At 39.1% G+C, this 15,344-nt stretch overlaps 1 long non-coding RNA gene across 1 annotated transcript; it reads left to right on the forward strand.

The window, feature by feature from the left end:
* Nucleotides 1-12,414: 12,414 nt before the first annotated feature.
* On the forward strand, nt 12,415-13,210 carry LOC112844183 (uncharacterized). Its single transcript, XR_003216856.1, has 2 exons — nt 12,415-12,574; nt 13,070-13,210. It is a non-coding gene; the product is annotated as an uncharacterized LOC112844183 (long non-coding RNA).
* Nucleotides 13,211-15,344: the final 2,134 nt, after the last annotated feature.

A 15,344-nucleotide genomic window follows, 5' to 3' on the forward strand; every position in this document is an offset into this window, starting at 1 on the left:
TGTGCTCCATGGCTGGTCTTTGGCTGCCCATCTGGCACACCTATCTGGCACACCTGGCTCCAATCACAGTATCACCAATCCTCCACCCTCTCTCAACTGCATCACCTCTTACCAGTTGCTATAGAAACAGCCTCCTCATTTGTTGTTTTAAGTTTTCTGTAATGAATTCCCTCGTGATCTGTGGCGCTCCAACGTTGACTCTGTGCTGCATGTGCCAGTCAGGTGCTCTCTTTGTTCAGTCTGCCATAATCTCTTTTTTTTATATATAGTTGTGGCCAGGTTGTGACATTACTGGAGTTTTTTTTTAAAATTTATGTTAAGAAATTGTTAGATTGCCGCCTAGAAATAGACCATAAGAAGGTTTGGGTTTTCTTTTTATATGATCCTGGGCATCTAATTGCATGATGCAGACAAACTGAAGGCATGTATTTTAATCATTCTGAAAAGAAAGTACAAAATCTTAACCTATAACATGTGTATGGAAGACAGGACTGTATATAGACTTACTAATTACTCAGCAAGACACGGGAAGGAGCAGCCCTTGGCTGGAAATAAATTAAACAAGATTCAAACTAAAAAATTGGAGAAAAGTGAACACAAGAGGGCAAGAAGGATGTGCTGAATAAGGCAGAAAGGGCCCTAGAAGCACAGGAGAGGATGATTATTATAAAACTGGTGTAGGAGCTAAACTCAAAGGGACTAAAAATGATATCATACCAGGATAACAGAGGAACAGAAACAGGAATGTAACAAACATTAAAATTCAAACTTCAAGAGTTAGAAATTTCATTGAAATGTGTCAGTGTAGGAAAAGCAGATAAAACAGAGAAATGGTTCCACTGGTTCCATTAGAAAAATATTCACTGAAGTCCCAAATATGCAGCTACTTAACTGTCTTCATCACTGGTTGTGTGGTGTACACAGGCCTTGTCCACCACAGGCTTGCCCTCCCAGGGACTCCATGGACACCTTCACTTGAAACCCTCGGCTACTGGATTCTTCTGTGTTTCAGGAAACCCTTTAAACTCAGTGCTTGTGGCCATATTGATTACAGAAACTCAATCAGTTTGGTATCTTTTTCTATTTATCTGTTGCCAGTTTTATTTAGAATAGATTGTGTTTGAAAAAAAAATTAAAAAATCAGTTTCCATGTTACGGGCGTTGAGTTGTTTTTCCAACTGTGGACATGCCTGTCAGCGACACCAGACCCATTAAAATAAATGAATTCACGTTGCAGCATGAGGTCACCACTAATACGGATTGCTTCTTCCAGGAAGTCAAAATTAAAAATTTCACAGGATCTCTAAAGCTGCATCACTGCTTTCTTGTAAACAAATGAAACTCCAGTTTACCGTGACTGTTGTGCATTATTTGTATACTTGAAGCCTCAAAAGCATGTTTTTCCTCATAAACTATTCGATTATGTGAGATTATTGAAACTATTCTGTTTCTTCCACCCATCCATCCCTAGCAGCCTGCTGTCACTCTGTGTTCAGCCTTTGTTGTAACTGATCATCGGTGGAATAAGGTGAAACCAATTCAAGAATATGAATCTCACTGAATATGTTCTTATGTGTGAATCTTACAGTAAAGAGGAGGCCTCCAGAGTGCTGCTACCTGTCAAAAGCTTCACAGTGTAATTCTGACAGCCACTATTTGCAAGATTAGAACATTTGAAACCTGGATCCAGTGAATCAGGAGACATTATAGCTCATCATTTTCTTTCCATCTTTCAAGCCTTTTATTGTTATCTTCACTGCCCTTCTGTAGAAAGCAAACCGTGAGTAACATGATCCGCTGAATATTATTAAACAAGCGAGACAGATACCGTTCAGCCTCTGAGGAACTCACGTCTGTATCACCACATGATCTGATTTTTCACTCCTCACTGAGGTAGTCTAGGTGAGAATTAAATGCAGCTCTCTATCGTTCCACCCATTAAGAAACATCAGAGCTGAATTTTCAGCACTAACACGAAGATTTACGAACACCTCCCGTCACATACGTGACAGAAATATTAGTGTCACACTCTCATGGCAGTATGGCGCATGATGCTTCCCTGAACAAAAATTGCCCATTAGCATCCCGAACACTAGTGATGTAACTCCCCGTGGTCGTAGGTTGACGTTTGTGCCATGACGGTACAGCTGCTGCCTATGGGTGCACACGGCGGTGTGATCCAATGAAGAAGTGTCCTGCAGTCTCGAGGTTCCCAGTATAGCATTTAGGCTGATTGGTTTGTTGCAACAGCTGCTTCACCACTATGAATCTCTTGAGACGCTTTTATATTGGATAACCCAAGCTTGCTGCCTCTGTTTGTGTATGTGTGTGTGTGGCTATGTGTTTGATTTGCTGCTACATCGTTACATCCTCCTAAAGGTTATGGGTGCTTGATTGCATATGACTGCACAAAGACAGAGCACCCTTCTTGCGTTGTATCACTTGGAGACTAGAAAGAGCAAAGCAGAATGGAGAGCAAAGCTTGAACCTCATCCACTCACCAGATGTCCACCGACTTCTGCGCCAGTTTCACAGTGTGCTCTGTTTACACCTACTGGCCACTTTGTTAGTTACACTTTGCTACTGCCAGGTTGGACCTCCTTTGGCCTTCAGAACTACCAAAATTATTTGTGATACAGATTCAATAAGGTGCTGGAAACATTTGACAGAGATTTTGGTCTTTATTGGCATGATAGCATCACACAGTTGGGCCATATCTAAGGGTCGTGCTGTGTATGTTTCACCATTCAAGATAGGACGGATCCATGTGTTCATGTTGTTTATGTCAAAATCCGACCCTACCACCAGAATGTCACAGCAGAAATTCATCAGAACAATCTTATTCAATCTTCTACTGTCCAACTTTGTGAACCCATATGAACTGTAACCTCAGTTTCCTGATGATAGCTGATGTGTGTGGCATCCAGTGTGGTCTTCTGCTGCTGTAGCCCATATGCATCTGAATCTGGATATAAACCACATCTTTATTTCAAACATACAAGTAATATATTTTAATAAACATAAATATTCTGCTTCAAGTTTCAACATGTTCTGTTCGTGTTCATTCAGAGCTGCTCTTCTGCATACCTTGGTTGTAACAACAGAAGAGCATATCCTGAGTTTCAGTTACCTTTCCAGCAGCTTAAAGCAGTCTGGCATCAATGAGGTAACAAGACAGTTGCTGCTGACTGGATATTTTCTCTTTTAAGTTAATGTAAAAATGGTTATACAACATATATATAAGATCCCAGCATAGCAGCAGTTTCTGAAATACACTGACCAGCTCATCTGGCACCAACCTTGTTCAGTGTCACTTACATCACTCTTTTTCCCTCATGAAGATCCTCATTTTGAACTTCAGCAGGCCGTCTTTTCACCGTGTCTGGATGCCTAAATGGATTGGATTGGTTGCGTGTGATCAGCTGGTCACAAAAGTGAAACAGAATGGTTGCCAAATTGAGACTGAATTTGCCAACCATTGTTGAGCTTCCCTTCTGCTTTTACTTATCGACACAGTGTAATTGCAAAGAAATAAAGATGTAGGGCTAAGAGGCTCCAAAGATCTTTTAAAGTCTTTTAAATTGTTTGTGTGCCTTTCAAACCAACCAGAACGACAGGAAGCTCCTCTCCAGAGTCAGCTTTTAACAGAAAAAAAGATTCTTGATATTCCATTGTTTTTTGTTGGGGTGTTTACCACACGCTGGCATTAACGAGTAAGTTCACATCACACTGTTGTTAAGGCACATCAATGCTCTTCTCCTTATTAACCCCATAACTCAGCTTGCCCCGCCAGCAGGCATTACCTTTAAAATGACCCACAGTGTCGTATCTCACATGGTCGATGCAGTGCAAGTACTCCTCGGGGAACCTGAAAACACATACACTTTAAAGGGCATTGCTCAACACTTTTTTGTGACCTGTGATCAAATTATACATATATATATATTTTGCTCGAGGATGTGCACAGTAACATGATTTGATGCTTTAGAAAGGAGACAAAAGCTGCTATTATTTCTATTATTCTTTTGATTTTAAGAGACTTCTTATCACAAGAGATAAAAACATCATGAAGCTGGAAGTGTTTGATGGCACCTCAAGGGACATGGCAGAGCTACAGTAATTTTCTAAAAGTTATCAAATCCATAATACTGAAAATATATTTTTTTTTCTTTGGCTAGCAGCATAAACTGGGACTCACAGCGAAAACTTTGACCCATTTATCACTGTTAAATGGAGCTGTCATCAGAATCTAACAATGAAATATAAGCAGTTGGTTTTAGTTTGTAAACTCTGTGGTTGAACACAGAAAACAAGAAAAAGGGAATTTCATAAACCGTAACCTCTACCATGGGTCTGATCCTCTGTTATGCTCACATGGTTTGGCTCTACTTGTCCCCTTAAAAGGAGGGTAATTGTGTTTATCCTGTGATGAAACATTTTCATCATGTCTGTAGTGGTCTCTTCTAGCGACACAGCCCATCCATAGGGTGCGGCTGAAGGCTGGCTAAAGAGTTTGAAGAGAATGAAAATGATGTGAATCGTATGCAGTCTGCAGTTCTCAACCCAGCTGCATATGTAAGGGAGACTTGAGACTGACATGTTGCTCTCAGTCCCAATCATCCAACTAATAAATGTATATTTTGGAAGAATAGTTTTAAATCCCTTTAACTGTCTTTTGCACAGTTTTAATGACCTTTTGCTAACTTTAGCCTCAGCTGACAGGGGTGGCATCCAGTATGAGATTCTGCTGCTGAACCCCAAGTATTTCAAATGTTGTTTGATGTGTTGTGCATTCATGCCTTGGTTGTAACAAGTGGTTTTTTGACCTACTGTTGTCCACCTACAAGCTCAGGCTTTCTCTTTTTGAACCATTCTGTGGGAAAATCCCAGTAGATCAGCTGGTCTGAAATAGTCAGACCGGCCTAACAGGCACCATGCCACGGCAGGTACAGGTACACCTGTTCGACAAGCGGCTAAGCAGGTGTATCTAACAAAGTGGGAGTATATAACTAATCAAAAAATGTAGGTCCTTTGGCTTTTTCTAAACACTTTTCCTTGATCACTGAAGTCAGAGAAGGAAAGGAGGTATTTATAAGGCTTTGATACAAAGACATTACACTTGGCTATTTAATAGTACACTAGGCCACCAAGGTCAAACTACAAAAATATGGCTTGCAAAGTGGAGGGTGAGTTTATATGGACTGTTATATCCTTTAATGTTGTAAAGGATTATTTCATTGACTGGCTTTGCATCTCTCTTATGAAGAAAATTACACAAGCATTGGAGTCTGACGACACAAAGCAAAAGCAAGGCATTAACACCTGTATGTTTGGAGGTTCAGTTCAGTGGATTCAGCACCCATTCAGCTTCACACACATTTACATACAATTACTTCAACACCACAGGGGAGCGGATGTTTATTCTTTATTGCATGTGTGGTTCTTATTAAAACAAACCTAATTACCCTCCTTTACAAAGTGGCTGTGGCTGAACATCTGAATAATAATACTTGATCAAGTTACAGAACAGTACACAATTCACTGACCTAACTCAGGGTGCATTAGAAACACTGGTAAATCACTCTAATAGCCGAGCAGCACCTCTGACAGATGCCATCTATTAATACACAGTGACCAATGCAACTTAGTCAGCAAGAGTCACAGGACACCCTCCACTGGTGAGACAGAGGCACATGTGGAAGAAGACGTAACCCTACCTCACATACCAGCAGTAGCTGGATGAAAGAACTAAACAGCAAAAAACTGAGACTTTCTGTGTGTGTGTTCATACAGTATCACTACATATGTGGACTTTCATGAACTCACTGTTCATGAAAGTGTAAAGGATCTGAAGAACAGGCTACCAAACTCTAGTACAAAAACAGATGATAAATGAAACATTTTATGACAAATATTACACAGCTATGTAATAAGATAAGATAACCTTTATTAGTCCCACACGTGGGAAATTTGTTTTGTCACAGCAGGAAGTGGACAGTGCAAAAGTTATGAAGGACAATTAGAATAAAAAATAAAAAAGAATAAATACAGTACACAACTGTACAGAATAGAATAAAAATAGAATAATATATACAGTAGAATAAATAGAGTAAAATATACAATAGGATAAGATAAAAATACTATTTCTTTTACTTTTAACAAGTGGTTAGCACCCCACATATAAACTACAAAAGAATATTTCACCTAAACACGCTCCATATTTCTCTACATATTCTCACCTGCTGAGTTTGACATCAGCAGGTGAGAATAAGCGGAACAATTTCATCCTCATGTTTGTTTATAATCCAAGTTTGGTGCCTTATATATGATGATGTTGTTCAGATTGTCATTGTTGGAGGCTGTGTTATGGATTGGGGCTACATTTCAGTCAGTGGTATTGATGGAAATGATTCACCATGCAACACCACCATGTAACATCCCAGCAATCATTTTGGGGTAGAGGGCTGAAAGCATCTGATTGGCTTCGTCCCACAGTCCAAAGGCATGCTGTTAGTGGGGTTAGGTTACTTGGCGATTCAAAATTGCCCATTGGTGTGAATGGACTGCTTCTTATAAAGCACTTTTCTGCTCTACCTGAGCACTCATAGTGCATAAGTGCAACATGCCCCGTTCACCCATTCATACAAGCACTTTTTTTTATGCTCAAGTGCTTTCTATCTAACATTCACACACATTCACAACCTGGGGTTAGTATCTCGCCCAGGGATATTTGGCATGGAGGCTGGAGCAGTCAGGGATTGAACCACCAATCTTCCATTTAGTATGAATGGTTATGTGCCTCTGTGTGTTGGCCCTGTGACAGGCTGGCAACCTGTCCAGGGTGCACCCCGCCTCTTACCCTGTGGTATCTGGGGCAGGCTCCAGCTCACCCCCACAATCCTGAATTGGATAAGCAGAATAGGACGGATGTATGGAATGATCCCAAACACACTGCCAGTACAGTAAAAGAACACCTGGATAGAAACACACTACCAGTCATGGACTAGCTTCTGCAGATGATGGCGTTGAAGAAATGTGTGATCATCTTGATTTTGCTTGGGTAATATCCCAGCAACCATTCTGGGGTTGGGGGCTGAAGTTCAGTTTGACAGACTTGGCGATCACACAAATCTTCAACCTGCTGTGTGATTTGTACTTTCAATAAGCAAATCTTTGGAGTCTGCTGGATTGAGCTGTGTAAGTTAGCACATAAACACTATATTGGCCCAGCTGATGAAGCACTTTGCTTACAGCTTCAATAAAAAGCACTTTTATTATAGAAGCTGAAACATACTCTGGAGGACAATTCAAACGATAATGGAAGCTCCCTCACTCTGTGTGACACTGATCCTCATCTGTTTGATAGGAATAGAAGGATACTGTACATGAAATTTTGCAATAATGTGATCAAAGACTATTTATCAATGATAACTGATCAGCTGGTCTTTGATCTGCACATTGATCAAAGACCAGCTGATCAGTTTATTAATTATAATGAAACTGACCTGACAGTCCGTTCTTATCAGTGGTGCTAGTTACAGTCAGGTTGGGGAAACCTGCAGTCAGCTGAAACTGAAGAAGTCACTTGGATGAGTAACAAAACGTTTCTCCGACTGAAAACTCTACATCCAGATGAACAGAATCAACTTTCTGGGATTTCCTTACCTGGATGATTGAGCGTGCATCATGATATGCTCAATTTTCTTTTTGTTTTGTCAGAATCCTAAAGCATTCCAGTTTCAGTGAATCGTGTACACATCTTCAGCATGCATTAAGATGGGTTTCCTTCTTTCCAGATTTTTCCAGATCCTGTGGCCCAGGTGCCACATCTAGCCTGTTAAACTCACTTTGATGACAGTCAGACATGTTACCATTCTGGCAGAACTTTTTAAAAATTTAATGAAAGGAAAGTGGGAGCTCAGAAAGGAAGAGTTGATTGGCTACAATGCGGTGGCATTAGCTGTGATGTGTCACCAGCCTGTACTGTCATGATTCAAAACTCTACGGTCCTTTCACACAATAGTTATTGGCTGACTCTAGGCTGAATCTTACTAACTGTTCAATGCACCAACAAAGATGACAAATCTCTACTAGCGGCTCACCCTTCCCTGAAAAAAAGACCTTATCTGAACCGTAAAAGGCTGGTTTATTAAAATTTCTCTTAAAAATCTGACTGCAGGGAAACTTTGGGGAAAGCTAAGCACATAGGAGATAATTGCTTTATGATTCATTTCCACATTTTTGGTGTCTGTTGTTTTGTGTGTACTGAGTTTCCATGTGATGTAGTGTGCTTTGGATGAATAATTGATACACTCTCTCTTTAACCCAGGTCAAGCCTATCTTTTTAAACCCAATAATTTAAACCCAATTATAGATCCAATGGGTTATTTAAATCCATTGCAGCTATAACAGCTTCCACTCTTCTGGGCAGTTTTTCTACGAGATTTTGGAGTGTGTCTGGAGCACAGTCATGCCAGAGCAAAAAAGGCCTTCCCCAAAATGTTCCCATAAAGTTGTAAGCATGGAACCGTGGACCCTGGACAAATACCAGAAAAACAAGCCCAAAGCTCCCATCCATTAAAGCTTAAACTTGCCACTGTGCAGTCAAGCAGTCTTAAAGGAGTACATGGACACAGCTTATCTACCACATATGAAGGTGGAAGACCATTTAAGGATTTAAATACTAACAGTGCCTCTTTGTATTGGATTCTGTAATGCACAGGGAGCCAGTGCAAGGCTGCTAACACTGAAGTAACAAGATCCCGCTCTCACTAATGTGAAAGCCAAAGCCACCTCCTCAAAGGCATCTCCCTTTAATCATGTCCAATCATCCTGTGAAGTATTAACTGTTTTTAACCAGGACAGTTACAGCCGAGAGCTTCAGACATTACATTACTGACAGAGTTCTGCTGGTACACACAGTCACAGCACAGTGACTCACAGCATCCTCATCAGGAACAGCACTTTCCCAGAATCAGTCGTGTTGTCTGGTAAGAATCGACTGTGAGCAATTTCTGTCGATCAATAACAGACGGCACAATAAAAGTTTGAGTATTTTTATTGGTGCGAGAGCTTATTGGCAACTCAATGACTCTATCCACTACTCACCATTACAGTTCATCGTAGGAACATAGAAAAACACTCATTACATCAGTAGTAGTAGTTTTTTCTTTTTGTTGTATGAGCAGAGTCAAAGTTAGCATAATAGAAAACTTGTTCTATTTGTGAATTGTTTTTTATTATAAATATGTTATAACTGCAATAGAAAATGGAATAATTTCATAATGTATTCATTTCCTTTGAGGGTTTGCTATTTCCGGGGGCTCTGGCTTTCTTTCAACTAAATATTTTAGAGGGATTTTTTTTATGCTCAAGATGCATTTATGGAAATAGTAACCTGGCCGTGAAAGCTCAATGGAAATTCTTTCTAGATGTTGAAACATGAATAATATATAACAAGAATAATGGCCCTCAATTTGTCTGATGTGCATGAATGTGTCTCTTCCTCAGAATAATAACAATTAATTTTGTTTTTTACAGTAACATTCAAGATCAGAGGTCTCAAGGAGCTATCATATTTAAAGAAAGTGTGGTAGGATGATGCAGGAATCAAAGAAAAAGGGGTAAAATGTCCATAACTCGTGACAAAAGGGGGGGAAAAATAAAAATAGGGAAACTGATGAATGTAAGTAAACTGTGTTGCAGACATTTTTGATTAGTGATTTAATATATATTTAAAAAATGTTCTTTCTATACATCTGTCTGAGAAAATATAAGAGGAAACCTGGACTTCTTTGAATGTAGGAAACTTCAAGTCTGATCAAACAATGTTAATAATAAAGCCTGCAATATTTTATTTGGTAATAGATTTACTTATTGATCACCTTTCAATAGGAATAATAAGTCATTATGATGTAAACATGCACAATATCAGGACAGCCGAACATGCACAACACTAAACTTTGCCTACTATGTCTGAACCAGATGGCGTCCTCAGAAGTCAGACTGCCATCTTGTGGTAAACTGTGCTTCACTGCTTCATACTCAAAGACACGTGTAGCTTCTGGTTGTATGCCATCGTTACAGGCAACAGTGTAGTTGTCGTGATCCCTGGGATGAGCTGTGTTTTTGAGTTTGTAACCTTAGTTAATACATCTGAATCTGGAGCTCTGTTTAGGTTTGAGTCTTATTTTTTAAGGGATGGATTTATTTTGGGTCTTGCCTGTGTTTCATTTTTCTTATAATTCTTTTATATTGGGGCTTTTTTGCCAGTTTTATTATAATTATTATGATTTGGTTGTGTTTGGTTCATTCCTGCTTCGCCAGCGTACGTGTCTCTGTATTTAGTCGGGTTCACTTTTCCTGTTTTACTTTGACAGTTAGTTGTCTTTTGTAACCTGCTTTAAGTTCTGCTTCCTTCCCTGTGACTGTCTTGATGACTTTCAACCGTGTCTCATTTCCTTCCTATTCCCAGTTTCCAACTAGCCTCGGTGTGTGTACATACACTCATTGCCCACTTCATACCTTGCTTGTACTGGGTTGGACCTACTTTTTCCTTGAGAACGTCAGACTTCTTTGTGACTCAGATTCATCAAGGTGCTGGAAACATTCCTCAGAGATTTTGCTTCATATTGACATGATGCTGTCACACAGTTGCTGCACATTTGTCGGTTGCACATTCACAATGTGATTTTCCCATGATGGGAATTCGAGCTGGTGACTGTGGAGGCTAATTGAGGACAGTGAACTCGCTGTCATGATCAAGAAACCAGTTTGAGATGATTTGCTTTTTGTGAGCTGGTGTGTTATCCTGCTGGAAGCAGTCATCAGAAGATGAGAACAGTGTGGTCACAGATGGATGGACATGGTCAGCAACAATACTCATGTGGGCTGTGATATTTAAACAATGCTCAGTTTGTACCAAGGAGGGTGAAGTGTGCAAATGAAACATCCCCCACGCTATTAGCCGATCTCTGACCCTACCATCCAAATACTGTAATAGAAATCGAGACTCATCAAACCAGGCAATGTTTTTCCAGTTCTCTATTGTCTGTTGCATGTTGGACTTTGTTTCTCTGTCTGCATTATTAAGCCTTAATAAAGATTTGTTTGGGTTATTTCAGCCAGCTTTGAGTCTTGTGTTTGTATTCAAACCTGACAGTAATTATGTATAATACCCAGTTAACACACAAAAGTGATTTATATTTGAATTGTTTCTAATTTAGTCCATTTTTCCTCATCTTTCTAAATGGTTTCAGTCATTTGAATACCTTGTGCTGTTTCTGTGTGTTCAGGTAAAGTGTGATTTAAATATTTTAATGGGTGACAGATTGAAGTATCATCCTGTTTGCAGGGTTTTAAGACGAGTTTTTCCAATCCAAATATATCTAATCTAGATCTAATGTTGTAATAACTCTAATTTGCTGCATTCAGACAGCATAATTGAATCCCTTTGCAGGAAAAGAAATCCATCTAAATCTGCATGTACAACGTAACGCCCTCTTTAAGTGCACTCATCAGGAAATGCATTCATATCAGTTACTGGTAGTTCATGTTCTATACAGTACATCTCTTTTAAATGTATTATAATGTCAAATATAAAACGTATTTGAATTAAAAACTAATGTATTATACTGTAAATACTTATTTGTACAGAAGTTTTTCCTAGATTTATATTACATATTAAATTAATTCATGTTAACAAGATGATGAAAGGCGTGCAAGGCAAAGCAAATCTGGAAACTAGTAGAGTTTATAAGTAAGGTGCCATGACACTGACTATCACAGTGTTTTTGTTACTGAACTGTTCATCATATCAATAACTCAGAAAGAAACCCTCAGTTTGGTATGTATTGTTTTGTAAAATACTGTATTTCCCTGCTCATTTCAAGGACCAACAAAACACCACATAGTTACTGCCAGAGTAAGGTGCGGTCTGATAGACTGAAGCCAGAAACTAGTGTTGCTGTTACAGTGCCTGTAATCACCTTTCCATGTAAACAGACGGAAATGAAAACATCATTAGTGCATACTTCCCATTTTTGTGTCGCTGTACAAATCATTCAAGGATGTTGTTCAGCCGAAAACTGAATGAGGAAATGTCCTTTTTCTTCATTGTCCTCGCCTTTTGTGGAAGGCACGTATGCGTAAATACGCGTGTCTCTGTGGTGGTGTGGTGGGGCTCACAATACTTCTATGAAATAATAACGTAAATAACCATTAATTGTTGAACCCCAGTTATTGAATTGGAGTTGGGCTAATAGCGGTTAAGCAATCCAATAACACAAACGCACACATACACATACACGCACAGCCTGCTGCATGTGTGAAGGCCAGCGGGAGGAACCTCACGTGTTGCCGCTCACCGCTCTCATAGCTCACCCCTACTGACTCCACACATAAACTGTAGCACACCGGAGCAGGAAGACAGGTGGTGCTGTGAGTGCGTATGTGTTCCAGGCAGTCAGTAGCCTGAGCGCATGTGTGTGTGTGTTGTTTTTTTTTTCTGAATAGTATCGGGGCCACGTGCCGGTGATGACGGACTCTGTGCACTTGGCAGGAACGACAGGAAGAGGTAAGTTCCAGTTATACAAGGCTTGCATTAACTGGACGTGGTCTGACAGCTGTACTAAACACGGGAACACATTGTGTCGATTAGACTCAGTTTACAGAATAAAAATGGTAGATTAGGACAGATGACTCATTGCTTTGAGGACATCGTGATACCAAACTCTCTTTCTTCTACTACACTTATAATTCCTTCAGTCTTATTTTGGATCCGTTATCCCATCATGAGGCAAGATAGGCCCTGCAAAGGTTACCAGTCAACAGGAATAGCACATAAATTCATTCACAGTAATCATAACCTATTTTAGATCTCTTTCTTCCTTTCTTTTCTGTAAAATGAGATCTCTCATCGAGGTCATTCCGCTTTCAATCTTCGGTGAATTAGAGCTGTGATCTTATATAAAATCAGCCTGTATGAATTAATAAAGCTGCCTGTCACGTTTCCTCAAGTGTTGCTTCTCTCTGGCTGTCCCCTGCCTGTGTTGTGTGTCACTGAGAGCAGCACACGGGACAAAGAAGGGATACTGCACTGAGAATGGAGACTGACTGCAGGCCATCTGACCAGCCGCCAGGACAGCAGAGCAAGCTGTCACATGTTGCTGCCTCGATAATCCAACTGCTTCATCCCTCCGTCTCCTTTTCACTACACAAACCTACCGACATAATCAATGAAGCAGCAGTTTATACAAACCGCATGTTTCTTTCGTGTCCTGCAGCTAATGTCTTGAACAGAGAAAGCGACATTCACCACTTGATTCTTAGAAGAAGTTTCTATCTTGGTTCTTATTATTAACGCTCATTTAAGACTTCCTCATTCCCGAAAACGTGACAGTGAAGCGTGGGTTCTTTTTTGTATTTAACAGGCAAAATATGTAGCTGGAAACCTAGAAGAAGAAAAATCATGCAGATAATATCTCAATATGCTTATCTGGTGACATCAATTTGAACCTTTTTTACATTATTTTTCCTCTGTTTATATTTAAAGTGTTACACTACTGGTGTAAGCGTGAGGAACTGAAAACAGCTCGAAGGTTCTTCATAGTGTGTGCTTCTGACATGAGGTGTACCTGACAAGGCGGGGACTGGCTTGAAATTATATGATGGCTCGTTGAGTCACTGACTGACTGTTTAGGAATCTCACAGATTATGCCTCAGGTGAGCTCTGGGATTACCGAAGGGTTTAGGACATAAGGTGTTGGCCATACTGTAGGGCCTAGGCTTTCACCAACCTTTTCTCTTTACCGACCCAGATTTATTACTAGGTTTTGGCGTACAGTTTCTATTTTACTGTGCGCGACGTTTTCTGTATTTACGGTAAGGTCATTTTAACCTGCGCAGCCTTTTCTTTTGTCTTTACGGTAGTCGATGTACGTCCACAGAAAAAGCAAACCAATCACATGTATTGTTATCCCACGTGATACTTCTCAGCCAATCATATAATTTTTGTCAGAGCGCGTGGGGGAAACAAACCTCCGCAAGAAGACACGAAAAACCTCGCAGAAGGAAAACTAAGAGAAAAGCAGAGTTAAAGGTTTACAAGTGTAATGTAGTTAAGGAGAAGAAAACTAAGGCTTGGCATTATTATTTTAATTAAATATTTTATTTGAATTCAACTTTTTCAAAACGCTCATTTTTTATACAAACCTTGCTTCACTTGAAACGAAATAAGACCATTTTAGAATATCTTCCCGGTCAGTGTGAAAATTAATATTAAACATCGTTGAAATAGTTTTGGATTGTACTTTCTGTTATTTGACTGTATACAGGCACTGAAACTGATTACATTTTGTAACCCTACACTGTAAACCCAAAGAAGTTAGCAGAATTCAAAAAATGTAAGGCACCCGATTGCCTCACATTTTTTAAGTTGAAGAACTTAAAGCTGAAGCTTATCAGAACTCCAATATTTTAACTGCATTTGAGATGTACATTTTGACTAAAATAAAAAGTAAAATATTTAAAAATTATATTAAAAATATTCAGTAAATACTACTTACAAGTAGTAAGCCGTACTTACAAGTTTTCATCTGTGTATCCTGTGGGAATAAGTTGACATAACTTAACAGTTATGGGTATAACAGAGTCACTTTTTCAGTTTAGCAAAGCTCAGTTTTTGCTGTTCACTTTTGTATTAAACAAATGTTTAATTCTTTTTAAAACATTACATTAAAAAAAAAAACTAATATATTCTGTTTGGGGTCAAATTGACCCCAGGAATCAAAACCTTCCAAAATGCCTAATAACTAATTTAAATAAATAAGTAAAATTAAATTATATATTTATATTTCATAGTTGATCAAAAATAATAAGTTGAACTAACTCAAATGGAAGAAAATTTTTGATTAGCTTAACCCATTTGAGTTAGTAGGAGTGTTGTTTTTGGGGGAGTTTTTTTTTTCAAAATGAGTTTACATTATTTAATTTATCTAATTTCTTTGAGCGTTTGGGTTTACAGTGTAAAATAGGTCATGTTAAATAATGTAAGCAGCCTATTCTTCATGAAGCAGGGGGTGAGATGGCTACACTGTGTTTCTAAGTTTATCTCATCAAAATAAATCAGTACAAATGATCATATATGCTTGTGTTTGTTTTGGATTTCTGAAAAATATTTGATTAAGATCATCAACAGCTGATGATAGTTTTCAAACCTAACTCTGAAGGATACTGTGGCTCATTCATATTTTCTCCCTTATGCCACTCTTAACCTTCAATTACAAAATCATTCATAAGTGTCTTTTTTTTTTCTTTTTGATTTGGGCCAAAAGCATTCATGACAC

This window comes from Oreochromis niloticus, linkage group LG16, assembly GCF_001858045.2.
Source record: "Oreochromis niloticus isolate F11D_XX linkage group LG16, O_niloticus_UMD_NMBU, whole genome shotgun sequence".
In the NCBI taxonomy this organism is placed as follows: domain Eukaryota; kingdom Metazoa; phylum Chordata; class Actinopteri; order Cichliformes; family Cichlidae; genus Oreochromis; species Oreochromis niloticus.